The sequence below is a fragment of the Cebus imitator genome, unplaced genomic scaffold (genome assembly GCF_001604975.1).
Source record: "Cebus imitator isolate Cc_AM_T3 unplaced genomic scaffold, Cebus_imitator-1.0 Scaffold60, whole genome shotgun sequence".
NCBI classification, from domain to species: domain Eukaryota; kingdom Metazoa; phylum Chordata; class Mammalia; order Primates; family Cebidae; genus Cebus; species Cebus imitator.
Genome location: NW_016107375.1, coordinates 8568467 through 8576169, shown reverse-complemented (window position 1 = coordinate 8576169; position 7703 = coordinate 8568467). Strand labels below are relative to the sequence as shown.

General features: G+C 36.8%; 1 protein-coding gene across 1 annotated transcript in view; it reads right to left on the bottom strand.

The window, feature by feature from the left end:
• Nucleotides 1-7703, bottom strand: part of RIT2 (Ras like without CAAX 2) — a 377829-nt gene that overhangs the window by 257738 nt on the left and 112388 nt on the right. The window lies entirely within an intron of this gene.

Genomic DNA, 7703 nt, shown 5'->3' with positions numbered 1-7703 from the left:
GAAATATAATTATTTAATAACGTAATTTACCATAATATCCAAAATTATCAACTACCAAAGATAAATCTTGTAAAACTTTTGTAAGACTTCTACTTAGAAAGCTATGAGATATTAAGAAGAAAAGTAAAGTTCTTCTAAATAAGTGGAAGTATATGCCATGTTTATGGGTTGGAAGATTCAATATTGCAGACATTAGATTTTCCCTAATTGATCTAGAAATGCACATTAAACAGATTTTGGGGTGGGAGCACTGATGCACCAACTGATTCTAAATTTATGTGGAAATGAACAGAGCCAAGAATTGTTTAGACAATCTTGGAAAAGGACAAGCTCTACCATGTATTAAGATTTACTGTCAATTTATAGCAGTTAAGACAATATGATATTGGCACATGGGTAGAAAAATAAACAGAATAAAGAACCTACACACTAATGAATCCTTTTTCAGGATTACACTTGGAATTTCTGAGCTGTGGAAAATAACATCTTTCAATAAATAAAATTCAATTGAATGTAAATATTATAATTTATATATGGAATATGAATATTGGGAAATAATGGAATTTGCTATCTTACATTATATATAATGAAGAAATTTTAGTTAGATCATATATATAAACATTCAAGAAAAAACAATAAAGTATATAGGAGATACTGTAAAAGAATACCTTCACAACGTAGAGTGGTAAATCTTCCTAATAACTAATATAAAAATGCATAAAGTAAAAGATTGACCATTTGGAATACATTCATAAAAATTGGGGTACATTATAACAGAAAAGATTGTTCATCAAATGCATTTAACATGAGAATAAAAATATGGCCATTTTGTGAAATAAAGTAAATGTAACAACAAAACGTTCATATCCAGAATATGTAAAGCATTCCTATAAATCATTCAGAAAAAGATGATCTCCAGTGAAGGGCAGGCAAGAGATGGAGCAGTTGTAATGGTGGTTTTTAGTTTGTTTGTTTGTTAGTAATAACAGATAAAGCTGTTTATTTTTATTTTGTATTTTATTTATTTATTTATTTTGAGATGGAGTCTTGTTCTGTCACCCAGGCAGGAGTGCAATGGCAGGATCTCAGCTCACTGCAGCCTCTCACTCCTGGGTTTAAGCAATTCTCGTGCCACAGCCTCCCAAGTAGCTGAGACTATAGGCACATGCAACTATGCCCAGCTAATATTTGTGTTTTTGGTCGAGATGGGATTTCACCATGTTGGCCAGCCTGGTCTCAAACTCTTGGCCTCAAATGATCCATCTGCCTTTACCTCCCAAAGTGCTGGGGTTACAGGCATGAGCCACTGAGCCCAGCCAGCTGTTGATTTGTAGTAAAAAATGAGAAATGTGAATTATTATTTTAGTAAATAAACTTAAAGCTGTATAACCTTATTAACAACCAGTAAAAAGCAAATTAAAACTATCTTCTGATCCAAATGCTAACCTAACAGCATGGCAAATTTAAAAGACTGAAAATACCAAATAATGGAGAGCTCGTGGTGCTAAGAGAACTTTCATAATACTACCCATGGAGTATAAAATAATTCAACCAACTGTTTGGAACTATCAACTAAAGCTGATCCTACACATAACTTATGTGACAAGCTGAATTATTGATTCCAGTTACATATATACATATATATGTGTGTCTGTATGTATATATACAAATGAGAGCATGATACAAGTGTTTGTGTGTGTGTGTGTGTGTGTGTGTGTGTGTATACATACACATGTATCATGGTCTCATGGCAAGTGGATGTACTTCCCCACTCTTTTTTTTTTTTTGAATCGGAGTTTCGCTCTTGTTACCCAGGCTGGAGTGCAATGGCGCGATCTCGGCTCACCGCAACCTCCGCCTCCTGGGTTCAGGCAATTCTCCTGCCTCAGCCTCCTGAGTAGCTGGGATTACAGGCACGCGCCACCATGCCCAGCTAATTTTTTGTACTTTAGTAGAGACGGGGTTTCACCATGTTGACCAGGATGGTCTCGATCTCTTGACCTCGTGATCCACCCGCCTCGGCCTCCCAAAGTGCTGGGATTACAGGCTTGAGCCACCGCGCCCGGCCTAACTTCCCCACTCTTTGATTTTAGACTTGACCATGTGTTTTGCATAATAAAATAATAATTGGTCTGATGTGAAAAGAAGCATGAAACATGCATGTGCAGTGTGGCTCAGACTGCTTTGACTACTCTGTTGCCATGGGAAAAATAGTCCCAGGGAAACTGGGAATATTTTCGCAGTTCTACTGACTTCAGAAGCAACCCAGATACCTATCTGAAACAGACATCCCAATTCATCTACAGGTGTATGAGGGACAAATAAAAGTTGTTGTTACCACTCCAACTTTGTGGCAATGTGTTGTACAACAAAAATATACTAGAATACATTGTTACAGGCAAGTTGACACATCAGGAATATATGTACATGCAGATTTACACATGTTCATGAAAGGCATAAATGAGAATTTTTTAGCTTTTCTCTAGGCTTGCATGATAGTCTGATTTACCAATAGAGAATATTTATATCACCATTATTCATACCATCCCTAAACTGGAAACAACCCAGATGTCTTAGTTCATTTGTGTTGCTATAAAATAATACTTGAGGCTGGGTAATTTATAAAGAAAAGAGGTTTATTTGGGTTACAGTCTGCAGGCTGTACAAAAACATGGGGTGAGCATCTGCTTCTGACAAGGGCCTCGGGAAACTTCCACTTGTGGCAAAAGGTGAAATGGATCAGATGTCATGTAATGAGAGAGGGAGGAAGAGACAGCGAAAAAGGTGCCAGGCTCTTTTAAACAAGAGCCTTGTGGGAACTAAGAGTAAGAACTGTGAGAGTAGTAACAAGCCATTTATAAGGGATCCACCCCCATGACCCAAGCACCTTCCATTAGGCTCACCTCCAGCATTGAGGATCAACTTTCAACATGATATTTGGAAGGGACAAATACCCAAATTTTACCACCAGAGTTTATGAGTAGTAGGATGTATAAATCATCTCAAATATACTTATAGATTATCTTTGCTATGAAATTTTTTAAACTACAGAATACAACAATGTGGCTCAATCTTAGAAACATAATGTTGATTGAGAGAAGCTGGACAGAATTAACCCATGACTTGACTAATTTTTTCCAATAATTTTCTCATTTTTTCTAGTCTCTATCAATTGCATTTCATATAATGACGATTTCTAGATATGTAGTCTTCATATTGAATAAATACATTTCTGACAGTGCTGGCAAGTATTGATTTTGGGGATGAAAAGCAAAAAGATGTTGAAGGACCTTTCTGTTCAAAATGTCTTTCTCATTGTCCTGGCATGATGCCCCAAGTTCCACCTCTCTGCTTCATTCCCTCTGGTTAAGATAAGCCATTTTATTTCCAGGAACTCCCTATTAAAATGCAATAAAACTACAGGAGAGGTAAAATATTAAGCTATTATCAACCACAAACACCTTACCCTGAGATTTCTTCTGCACAAAATTAGCTGTCACAAGAGAAAGTGGAAAGCAAGGCCTGAGGGAATGATCAGCAGGAATGATAAAAGGGAAATGGAAGGAGAGAGAAACACTGCTAATAGATTTAGGAGCAGAGGCTAGGTGAGTACTGGGTGAACAACAGAGCCGCAAGAGGTGGGTGGGTTCCTGAGAACCAGAAAGGACTGTGGGTTAGGGCAGCAATCTGCTGAAGAGTAATGTTCTTCTCAAAACCGATTAACAACATAGTGTGTTTTTTTCTTGTTCCCCAAGCTTGCTGAATATGGAGTTTTAATGTGAACCCCATTATACACCAAAGATAAATCTGACAGAGAGGAACATAATACATGGAATTCCTGGCTTGCCTTTGTGAAGTTGGACAATCCTTAATTTGTCAGCTTCTCTAAGAGCTACAGTAACAAAGCTCCCTTTATAGATGGAGGACAAAAAGTTTTGTTTCTGTCTTTGTTCTTGGACAATGGACTATAGTAAGGCTTAACAAACTTTTTCTGTACATACAAATCTCCTGAGCATCTGGTTAAATGCAGATTCTGATTCAGTATTGGGCTGAGACTGGGATTCTGTATTTCTAGTAAGCTACCAGGCCATACCATGCTTCTGGTTCAGGACCTACAGCAGCACTATCCAGCAGAAATATAGTATGAGCTACATATACAATTTTCTAGTAGCCATACTAAAACAATAAAAGGAAGTAGATTAACTTGAATGTAATATATGTTATTTAACTCAATTTATCCAAAGTATCATTTGAATCTCTACAAGTAATATAGAGAAATATTAATGAGATATTTTACATTAATTCTCTTACACTAAGTTATTAATAGCCATGTACATTACACTTATAGAATATGTTGATTTGGGCTAGTCACATATCAAGTGCATGAAAGCCCACGTTGCTCATGGCTACTGTGTTGGCCGAAGTAGATCTAGAGAGAAAGGATCACTTGTTGCAAACCAGTAGATCTCCATAGATTCAAAATGTAGCTATAGAACATTCTTTCACACCTCTTCATGGTCTTTTTGATTAAAGGAGACAAAATCATAATTTAAAATGTAATACAAGCGAATGTCATCCCTACTTATGGTTTAAACTCCTACAATTTCATATTTTACCTTTGTATTAGGGTTATCCAGAGAAACAGGGCAAATAAGATAGATATAAATACACACACATATATTATGCAATTTGCAGCATACATATTAGACCTTCTATAGTTACAGGTATTTATCTTTACAGATATATTAGACTTTCTACATTTGCAGATCCTATATGTATATATAGGAATTTATTGTAAGGAATGCAATAATGGAGGCTAGGTCCTCAGATCTGCAGCCAACATGTTGGAGACCCAGGAAAGCCAGTGGTGTTTCTTCAAATTCAGTCTGTCTGACTTTGAAGTCCTGAGAACAAGGGAACAAATGGTATAACTTCCAGTTCAAACATAGGAGAGGACCAGTGACCCAAGCAGTCAGGCAGAAGGAGTTTGCTATTACTCAGCTTTTTTAGGTCTTCAATGGCTTGAATAGGGCCCATCCACATTAGGGAGGGGAATTTGCTTTACTGAATATACACATTCAAACATTAATCTCATCCAGAAACATTTTCACAGACTCATCCAGGATAATGGCAGACCAAATGTCTAGGCACCCCATGGCCCAGTCCAACTGATGCATAAAATTAACTATCACACTTCCCTGTGAAGGGTTTCTGCACTTGCCCAGTCAGAAACTGTTACACTCTCTATTATAATTCTACAAAACCTTGCACATAATTCTGTTAAAAAAAAACTTTATCATTCTGTTGTAATTATTTGTCTTAGTTCAGCTGTTTCAAAACATGAAGCATGCCTTATTCATCTTTGTATATTCATTTTTCTAACATTCTAACAGGCACATAATAAGTGGTCAATAAATTCAGTTTACTTTCTTCTCACATGTGTCTAGAACTCTGCTCAGTTTTTTTCCAGATGTGATATTAAATTTGCATAACACATGGTGCAGTATATATTGTCAATTTTAAATATGAAAAAAGGGAAGTATTGCACTTTACAATCAGAGAGCCAATAGAAGGCGTTTGGGAGATTAAACTAAGTCTGTTAGACACTAAAAGCCACTCCTATTTACTACATTGGTTGTTTTCTAAAGGCTAACCAAATGAGTCCAGAGGTTGCCTTTGAAGATTTGCTGTTTCTTCTTAAATAAATTGAGAAATATATAACTCCCAAGTCTAGTCCAGGCTTAAATTAATACTCAGATATAAATAATAAAAAGAATAACCTTTAATGAAACCATATTTAGTAAAACACAGGAAAAATCATGATATTGAACAACTGTTAAGTTTGTAACCCAGCATCTTTTGAGTCCTACCTTCCATGATTGAGATGGAAGCAGCCATACACTTTCCCAGCCTCTTTTGCATTGAGGGTACAGGCTCATGTATCCAATGAAAACCTTAATTCAAACGCCAGCCATATAAGGATACCTGTGCTATGTGTATTTGAATTTCTGGGAAGAAGACACAGTATGGCAAACACCACAGTATGGCAAACACCATACACGGTGGTGGCAATGGCAGTTTCACTGCTGGGTTGATGCAACTGAAGCATAATTTAGAGCTGCTTCAGGATGTACCCTCTCAAAATTCACTTCTGTATATCCACTGCAGGTGATGTAACCAATATATATCTAAATTCTTTCCAATTTTGGACACCTTGAAATCATCGTATAGAAATGACTGCCCACACCACTTTACAGAATATTTGAGTTTGGACACCCAACAACGGCCATCCCCATAAAAACATTTTCCTAGACCTCGCTCTTATTCCCTCCTCCTTCTTTAGGCTTCTGCACCATGCAACATTTGATTTTTTCTTCTCTTCCCTACAGCAGCAATTCTCATTTATAGTCTCTGTGTCACCTTTAAACATCTGGTCTCCATTTACCTTTCTACCACTCAGTGAGAACAGCCTGTTGTTTCAGAGCTATGCACCAGAGCAAAAGACAAGGACACACAGCTACTGATTAATTTTTATAGCACATCATTTACTCTTAGTTTTTCTCTCCCTTCTGAGGCACCAAATGTAGAAAATGTCTGCCAAGTGTGTAGACTGCGTGATTGGCACATGTCCTTTCTATATGGTTAGGGGCTATCAGCAGAAACTCACAGATGATTTATTTTTCATGTTCCCTTTCCTTCCTCACTTCCAATGTTCAATGTTATAACTGCATTTGGGGGGAAAATAAGCAATGTTGAGAAATCAAAGAAAGAAAAGGAAGAAAGAAAGAAAAAAGAAAGAGAAAGAAAGGAAGGAAGAAAGGAAGGAAGGAAGGAAGGAAGGAAGAAAGGAAGGAAGAAAGAAAGAAAGGGAAAGAAGGAAGGGAGGAAGGAAAGAAGAAAAACAAAGAAAGAAAGAAAGAGAGAGAGAGAGAGAAAGAAAGAGAGAGAAAGGAAAGGAAAGGAAAAGAAAAAAGGAAGGGAGGGAGGGAGGGAGAGAAAGAAACTGACTAGGAGTTCTTACCTGACTAAAAGTTTACTTTGTTTCATATTTTTATGCCAGAGAGACACAGCTAATGCTGCTAACCTTGCATCCCATGTGTTGTCACTATTTTCACCTACTCATTCAAAAGCATTTGTAGCATCTACAAATTTGCTTGGGGCCATAATATAAACAAAATTGAAAAAAAATCACATCTTTCACACACTGTAACGTAAAGGAAAAGAACTTAAAATAATAAAAGGTGATAAATAGTGAAGCACTATTGTACTGTCTCAAGGTGTTCCCATCAACTCTTGGAAAAAAGCCAGCGACTCCAACAGACATTCAAATAATAAAGATGAGGAGTATGTATCAACACCTGGAATTTAAACATGCCTGATGATCACTGACACAGTTATTTTTCCATGTCCCTGACTACTGTATTGAGAGAGAGAAAACTTCAGTGAAAAACAATGGAAACTATATTATTACTAAATTTTCTAAGCCAAAGAACAAGGTAGCTTGCAATAAGGCTCTGATACTTTTACCACAATACATTTTTCAACTTATTTCCAAATTCCAGCCACTCACTGCTGCTTTTCCTATCTTCTAAACACACAGGACATTTTGTGTTCTCTTAATAAACCATGGGATAGCACACTTTCATGACATTGCTTTACTAGGAATGCCTTCTTCCACTTCTCTATTATGTACAGTGCTGCTC